Below are 8882 nucleotides of genomic sequence, written 5' to 3' on the forward strand. Positions count from 1 at the left end.
TTACATGTCTTTTTAAAAAAGTTTAGACTACACTAGGAAAATTATTTTAGTATCAGAAGAACATCGGGGTGTAGTACTCATCAGCGCTAAATGAGAGCGCTTTAAAAATGTTAGTTTGTCTTCTGCCATTTCTACAGAAAGCTGCAATTTCAGGTTTTCAACCTAATAGATGATATTTCAGAAAAAAAAAAAGCAATCGCAAACAGCCCCACTGCTTTTTCAAATCATTTTTTCTCTTCTAGGTATAGCCTGTCAGGTGGCCTAATGTAATTTTTGACATCTCTAGGAATTTGAATAGAACCAGAAATGGGTGCCAGAGAGATGCCTGCACTAATCTTAAGTGGGGATTTATGTATTTCTCAAGCAAGTGATTAAAGCAAATCTAGGCACGATTGTAATCAAGATCTTTTAGGCAAGAAAGTCATGATGAGTTTTAGAATTATTTTAGGACTCTGTGGCTTTCTCTTCATAGAAATAGAAAAAAAAAAATTGTATAAAACCACAAAAGATCCTGAATGGCCAAAGCAACACTGAACAAAAAGAACAAAGCAGGAAGCAACACACTACCAGAATTCAAATTATACTACCAAGGTGTAGTAATCAAAACAGCATACTATTGGCATAAAACAGACACAAAGACCAATGGAACAGAATAAAGAACCCCTAAATAAATCCATATATTTACAGCCAGCTGATTATCAATAAAAACACCAACAACATACATTAAGGACATTCTATTCAATAAGTAGTGCTGGAAAAACTGGAAATCCATATGCAGAAGAATGAAACTAGACCCCTATCCCTCACCATACACAAAAATCAACTCAGAATGGATTAAAAAACTTAGACGTACAACCCAAAACTATAAAACTACTATAAGAAAACAGATAAAACACTTCAGGACATTGACCTAGGCACAGATTTTATGACTAAGACTTCAAAAGCATAGGCAACAAAAAAATAGGCAAATGGGACTATATTAAACTAAAAAGCTTCTGCACAACAGAGGAAACAACAGAATAAAGAAACAACTTATTGAATAGAAGAAAATATTTTGTAAATTATTCATCCAACAAGTGACTAATATGCAGAATATACAAGAAACTCAACTCAACAGCAAAAAATGAAATAATCTCATTAAAAAGTGGGCAAAGGATCTGAACAGACATTTCTCAAAAGGCATACAAATGGCCAACAGGTATATGAAAAAATGCTCAACATCACTAATCATCAGGGAAATGCAAATCAAAACCACAATGAGATACCACCTTACTTCAGTCAGACTGGCTATTTTCAAAAAGACAAAAAATAACAAATGCTGGCGAAGACGCAGAGAAGAGGAACTTATATATACTGTTGGTGGGAATGTAAATTAGTTTAGCCGTTATGGAAAACAGTATGGAGGCTTGTGAGAAAACTAAAAAGAGAACTTCTATATGATCCAGCAGTCCCACTACTGGATATATGTCCAAAAGTATCGGGGGAACCCTCCCCCAATATTTCAACGTAGGTTCTTTCTATTTTCCCTAAGTGTCGGCCAGTCTGAGAAATAAAGGGAAAGAGTACAAAGAGAAGAATTTTACAGCTGGGCCACCAGGGGTGACATCACATATCGGTAGGTCCGTGATGCCCACCTGAGCCGCAAAACCAGCAAGTTTTTATTAAGAATTTCAAAAGGAGAGGAGGTTTAAGAACAGGGAGTAGGTCACAAAGATCACATGCTTCAAAGGGCAAAGAAGAAGAACAAAGATCACATGCTTCTGAGGTCAATAAAGATCACAAGGCAAAGGGCAAAGCAAAGATCACAAGGCAAAAGGCAAAATCAAAAACTCCTGATAAGGGTCTATGTTCAGCTGTGCACATATTGTCTTGATAAACATCTTAAGAGAAAACAGCGTTCAAGAGCAGAGAACCCTGGTCTGACCAAAATTTACCACGCTGGAATTTCCTAATCCTAGTAAGCCTGAGGGTACTGCAGGAGACCAGGGCGTATTTCAGTCCTTATCTCAACTGCATAAGACAGACACTCTCAGAACAGCCGTTTATACACCTCCCCCGAGGAATGCATTCCTTTCCCAGGGTCTTAATTATAAATATTCCTTGCTAGGAAAAGAATTCAGCGATATCTTCCTGACTTGCAAATCTGTTTATAGGTTCTCTGCAAGAAGAAAAATATGGCTCTATTCTGCCCAACCCCACAGGCAGTCAGACCTTATGGTTGTCTTCCCTTGTTCCCTGAAAATCACTGTTATTCTGTTCTTTTTCAAGGTGCACTGATTTCATATGGTTCAAACACACATGTTTTATAATCAATTTGTATAATAGTGGTCCTGAGGTGACGTACATTCTCTCAGCTTACGAAGATAACAGGATTAAGAGATTAAAGTAAAGACAGGCATGAGAAATTATAAGAGTATCATTTGGGAACTGATAAATGTCCATGAAATCTTCACAATTTATGTTCAGAGATTGCAGTAAAGACAGGCGTGAGAAATTATAAAAGTATTAATTTTGGGAACTGATAAATGTCCATGAAATCTTCACAATTTATGTTCCTCTGCCGTGGCTCCAGCCGGTCCCTCTGCTCGGGATCCCTGACTTCCCGCAACACAAAAGAAATGAAATCAGTATGTCAAAGGAACACCTGTACCCACATGTTTATTGCAGCACCATTCACAATAGCCAAAATATAGAATCAACTTGAGTGTCCATTACTGGATGAATGGACAAAGGAAATGTGTACATATACACAATAAAATACTGTTTGGTCATAAAAAAAATGATGAAATCCTGTCATCTGCAGCAACATGGATGGAACTCGAGGTCATTATGTCAAGTGAAATAAACTAGACACAGGAAGAAAAGTATCACATGTTCTCACTCAGATGTGGGAGCTAAAAAGTTAATCTCATAAAGAGTAGAATGATGGGGAGCAGAGATGAAGAGAGATTGGATAATGGGTATGAACATGTAGTTAGATAGAAGGAATAAATAATAGCTAAATAATAGTATTTGATAGCACAGTTGAGTGACTGTAGTTAACAACAGTATATGGTATATTTCAAAATAGTGGCCAGATGCAGTGGCTCACACCTGTGATCCCAGCATTTTGGGGGGTTGATACAGCAGGATCACTTGAGGCCAGAAGTTCAAAACCAGCCTGGGCAACATAGTGAGACCCCATCTCTACAAAAAACTTGAAAAATTGGTGAAACCCCGTCTTTACTGAAAATATGAGAATTAGCTGGGCATGGTAGTGCGCGTCTGTAATCCCAGCTACCAGGGAGGCTGAGACAGCAGAACCACTTGAACCAGGGAGGCAGAGGTTGCAGTGAGCTGAGATCATGCCACTGCATTCCAGCCTGGGCGACAGAGCAAGACTCCGTCTTGGAAAAAAAAAAAACTTGAAAAGTTATCTGGATGTGGTGTACACCTATAAACCTACTAACTCATGAGGCTGAGGTCTGAGGATCACTTGGGCCCATGAGTTTGAGGCTTCAGTGAGCTATAATCACACCACTGCATTCCAGCTTGGGAGACAGAGTGAGATCCTATTCCAAAAACAAAACAAAACAAAACAAAAAAACAAAAACAAACAAAAAGCTAGAAGATTTGAAATGTTTCCAACACAAAACAATGGTAAATGTTCTGGGTGATGAATATCCTAAAAACCCTGATTTGATCATTACACATTGTATGCATGTATTGAAATTTCACATGTACTCCATAAATATGTACGAATATTACATATTAATAATAAATCAATAAAAATTTATATGTTGAATCCCTAACCATCAATACCTCAGAATGTGACTGTATTTGGAGATAGGGCCAAAATGAAGTCATATGGGTGGGCCCTCATCCAATATGACTAATATTCAATCCTAGTATCCGTAGAAGAGGAGATTAGGACCAAAAAAACACAGACCCAGGGGAACCATGTGAGGACACAGTGAGATCAAGTGAGGACACTTGCTGTCTTCAAGCCAAGGAGAGAGGCTTCAGAAGAAACCAAACCTGCCAACATCTTGATCTTTTATCCTCCAGAACTGTGATAAATTAAACTTCTATTGTTTAAGCCAACCAGTCTGTGGTATTTCATTGTGGCAGCCTTAGTAAACGAATACACCCTCTGCCCCAAATTACAGATGAAGTCTCTAACGAGGGTCTCAGGTCACCTAATAGACTTCATTTTATATCTCTGAGAATTGCTTTAGCTATGGAACCATGCTTCTTAGATTCCGGGTTTATTTACCGTAAATAATCCTTTGGCCAGGGATATCTTGTTAAGTGCATTCAGTCTTTCAATTCTCTTCCTCCTAGACAATATCATGCATCTATTTACACAAAATCCAGTTAATATGGAGATTCACTTGCCTTTTTCTTTCTCCTCCAGGGCATCCCTGTAGTAAGGTGGTAAATGCATCATAACGCAAGCTGCTTTTAAACTTCTTCCATAGCTAAAGTCTTCTTTAACTTTCACCTGTAGTGAGATGTCTTTGCCTCCCCCACTGCAGCATTCAAGAGATAAACACAGCCAGGTGCGGTGGCTCATGCCTGTAATCCCAGCACTTTGGATGGCCGAGGTGGGTGGATTACTTAAGGTCAAGAGTTTGAGACCAGCCTGGCCAACATGGTGAAACCCCATCTCTACTGAAAATACAAAAATTAGCTGGGCATGGTGGCCCCTGTAATCTACTCCAGAGGCTGAGGCTTGAAACCAGGAGGTGGAGGTTGCAGTAAGCTGAGATCATGCCACTGCACTCCAGCCTGGGTGACAGAGTGAGACTCAGTTTAAAAAAAAAAGAGACAAACACTCCCATGATTTTGATGTATGTCCTACCATCCATTATATCTATCTGGAGACATAGCTGTACTATTTATATACTATATTTTGTTTTGTCAAAATGTTATTTTGGTTTTTATTTGATAAAGTATATTATATTGCATTTATTTTTCTAAACTACCTTACCACTCAATTTTACGTTAACTGGCTTCCCATTTCTACTACTTCCTCTTAGATCCATCAGGATTCTTGGCATAAATACGAAAAGAAGTTCACTGGAAGGATACCAAGTAGCTCATATAATTGCTGGGAAAGCCAGAATTCAGGCAATTGGCAGGGCACAGAATAGTCTGGGCTGCTAGAGTCACATTCAAGGTTGCAGCATGAATGTCTGGTTAGGATGGAGAGTCTGCACAGAGACTTCACTCACCCCTGCCCTGCTGAACTCCTGCCGGCTGTGCAGGATTGGCACCAGCCTAAATTTTACCCAAATGGGCAGAGGGACTAACTTGAAGGGCCTCCCACTGACAAGATGGAGCCGTTAAACTGGAATAATGACTGTGGTGGATTAAAACACATCAAATACTATGAACATTCATGAGTTCACAATAATGGTTTTTAAAGCCTTCATTAATCCCTGTTGGAGGTTGTTAGGGCACCAACTTTTTACTGTAAAAGTTGAATATTTATCTTGCCCTCCATATGAATGGTATTTCAGGATAACCAAATAGCTAATGAAAGAATATCTGTCTTTAAAACTTTCACTGTTTTGCAACCCCAAATGAAAAAGCAGATTTCAGCTATAATCCTAAGTGGCTGCTGAAAACATTAGGTAAAAAGCTAAAGGGGGAAATGTCTTAGTCTCTTCAGCTGCTATAACAAATCACCATAGACTGGGTGACTTAAACAGACATTGATTTCTCACAGTTCTGGAGGCTGGAAAGTCCAAAATCAAGGTGCTGGCAGAGTCAGTGCTTGGTGAGGGCACTCTTGGTGGCTTCTCATTATGTTCTCACAAGGTAGAGAGTAGGAGGGAGAGAAAGAGAGAGGCAAGCTCTCTCTCCTGTCCCATGAGAACACTAATCCCATCATGAGGACCCCACCCTCCTGACCTAATCACATGCTGTATTAGTCCGTTCTCACACTGCTATGAAGAAATATCTGAGACTGGGTAATTTATAAAGGAAAGAGGTTTGACTCACAGTTCAGCACGGCTGGGGAGGCCTCAAGAAACTATCATGGCCTAAGGTGAAAGAGAGTCAAGGCACTTTCTTCACAAGACAGCAGGAAGGAGAAAAGCTAGCAGGGGATATGCCAGGTGCTTATAAAACCATCCGATCTTGTCAGAACTCTCTCACTATCATAAGAACAGCATGGGGAAAACTGCCCCTGTGATCCAATTACTTCCCACTGGGTCCCTCCCACAACACATGCAGATTATGGTAACTATGATTCAAGATGAGATTTGGGTGGGGACACAGCCAAACCATATCACCTCCCAAAGGCCTCATCACCAAATACCATCACAGGGGATTAGGGTTTCAATATGTGAATTTTGGGGGAATACAAACATTCAGTCCATAGCAGGGAACTTATAATGTATAAATCTGGCTTTGACATCCTGAATCCACTGATAACTTTAATATCAATATAATAGGGCACTATGTACCTCCCTGTATGATGCAATGGACAGAACCACCTATGAAGTTTTTCTGCAAAAATCTGAAGCCTAAATTTAATCAAGCATCTTATTTATCTACTCATAGGAAATATAGAGAATAGAGGATAAACCAAAGGATGTAATTGGCAAAATCCACAATGTTAGAAAGTAAATGGTAAATAAGCAAGAAATTATTGCACATTTAAAAAGACTTAGATACATCAATCGAATGTAATATACAAATATTGTTTGAAATCCTGACTTAACCAAACATACAGTAGGAAGGTATTTGTAAGACAATTGGGATATTGTTAAACACTGACTGGATACTTGATAATATTAAGAATTTTTTTCCTTTTAAGATTATCATTTTCCTTTTTGTGGTTATCATCTTGTTTTTTTCTTTTTCTTTTTAAATAGAGCCAGTCTCAAATTCCTAGGCTCAAGCGATCCACCTGCCTTAACCTGCCAAAGTGCTGGGATGACAGGCATGAGTCAACTCGCCCAGCCCATGTTTTCTTTTTATGGTTATATTTTTTTAAACTAATCTGTCTGAGATGCATGCTGAAGTGTTATAGGCCTTGAAAGCTAATCAAGGAACTTATAATTTCTGACCAACTGGATTTAAGCATTGCTATGAATCTTTGGCCTTTGTCACTCTCATTCCCTTCTTTTTTGAATACAAACTTTTATACCTGTTATATGTGTTTTCCTGTCCTACTATTTTATTAGATGTGGGGGGCCAATAACTTTTCTTTTTGGTTTCGCAGGTTAGCAGATCAAAAGGAACTGTACTCAAGGAGCTGGACTGAAGAATTACTTCCAAAAAGCCTCACCCACATCTGGACATGATGCAGAAGATGAAATTCTAGACTTTGAGGTGATGCTACGATGATGATGTGAGATCTCTGAGGACCTTGCAAGAAAATGACTGTATTTTGCATGTGGGAAGTATTTGAGTCATTAGGGGCTGGAGGGCAATCGAAGGTTAACTTTAAGATGGCCCAATTGATCCCCTCCTCCTGGAATTCATGCCCTTGTGAAACCCCCCCGCCCTTTGAGTTTGGGCTGGCCTGGTGACTTGCTTCCAACCAATAGAATACCACAAGGTGATGAGATGTCACTTCCATGATTAAGTTCTAAGCTGTTGTGGCTTTTATCTTGCTAGCAGACTTTCTGCATCATATTCTCAGTTTCCATGCTTTGATGAAGTTAGCAGTTCATTGGACAAGCCCATATCATAATGAGCTGAGGGTGGCTTCCAGACAACAGCTAGCAAAGAACTGAGGCCCTCAACCCAACACCCTCAACAAATGGAGTTTTGCCAGCAACCCTAGGGAGCATGGAAGCAGAGCCTTCTCTAGTTGAGCTTTCAGATGACCCAGCCCTCATCTATGACGGTAGACCTGTGAGAGCTTCTGAAGCAAAGAATCTGCCTGAGCCATGCCTGGACTCTTGACCCACACAAACCATAAAATAATGAATGTGTGCTATTTTAAGCTGTTAGTTTGTGGTCGTTATGTATCAGTAAATAATTAAAACATGCAGTAACTAATTTCTCTTTTAACAATTCTTTGAGGTACATGCTGGCAGACAACCCAATTTTACAAGTGAGGAAACTCAGGCACAGACATTGAGTAACTTGCCCAAAGTAACTCATCTATGCCAAGAGGGGAGAGACTTCTTTCTTATTCCACAATATTGCTGTGACACTAAAGAGTCCAAATGAGTGACAGTGGGTGTGTTTTGTGGGGTTGCTGCAGGGGAAATAAGGGTAGAGAGTATTTTTAAGGCATTCTGCAAAGCATGGTGTTGCTATGTCCATTCCACTGGATTAACACTTACCATCCAAACAGGGGTTGTGCCTCCTTACCTTGCACTGTCCAATAAACATTTGGAGAAGAAATAGTGCAGGGGTGGTAGGGGGAGGGTGGGATGTATGGTCAGCATTAGCTAGCTGTGAAAGTTGCAGATACTAGGATGGAATCACTTGCATTAGATCCAGACAAAAGAGAGCTGGTAAAGCCCGAAAAAGAGGATGCTCATGCTTATATGTCTGAGATAAGAAGAACTGTTTCCAAGAACTTTCTAAAAACCCTTTGGTTTATGACTAGACATTCTCCAGGACTGCAATAATTCAGATATGATGTTCTCAAGAACACTTGCCCACTAACAGCGTCTCCATCCATAAACTGCTAACAACTCTGGCTTTCAACCTCTAGAACCAACAAACTCTGTTTCTAAGCAGCTTATGTAAACCTTTTTTTTGCTAACAAAAGTTCCCCTTCCTCTTGCCTCACCAAGTGTACTCATGGTTTGCCATTCCATGCATTCAGACTATGATACTTATTTCTATTACCAAGTAAACCCAACATATTTAATTTTTTTTCTAGTGTCTTTTTTTGTAAGGTTGACATAATCAATGCTTGTCTTTAA

This window comes from Hylobates moloch, unplaced genomic scaffold (assembly GCF_009828535.3).
Source record: "Hylobates moloch isolate HMO894 unplaced genomic scaffold, HMol_V3 SCAFFOLD_17, whole genome shotgun sequence".
Classification (NCBI taxonomy): Eukaryota; Metazoa; Chordata; class Mammalia; order Primates; family Hylobatidae; genus Hylobates; species Hylobates moloch.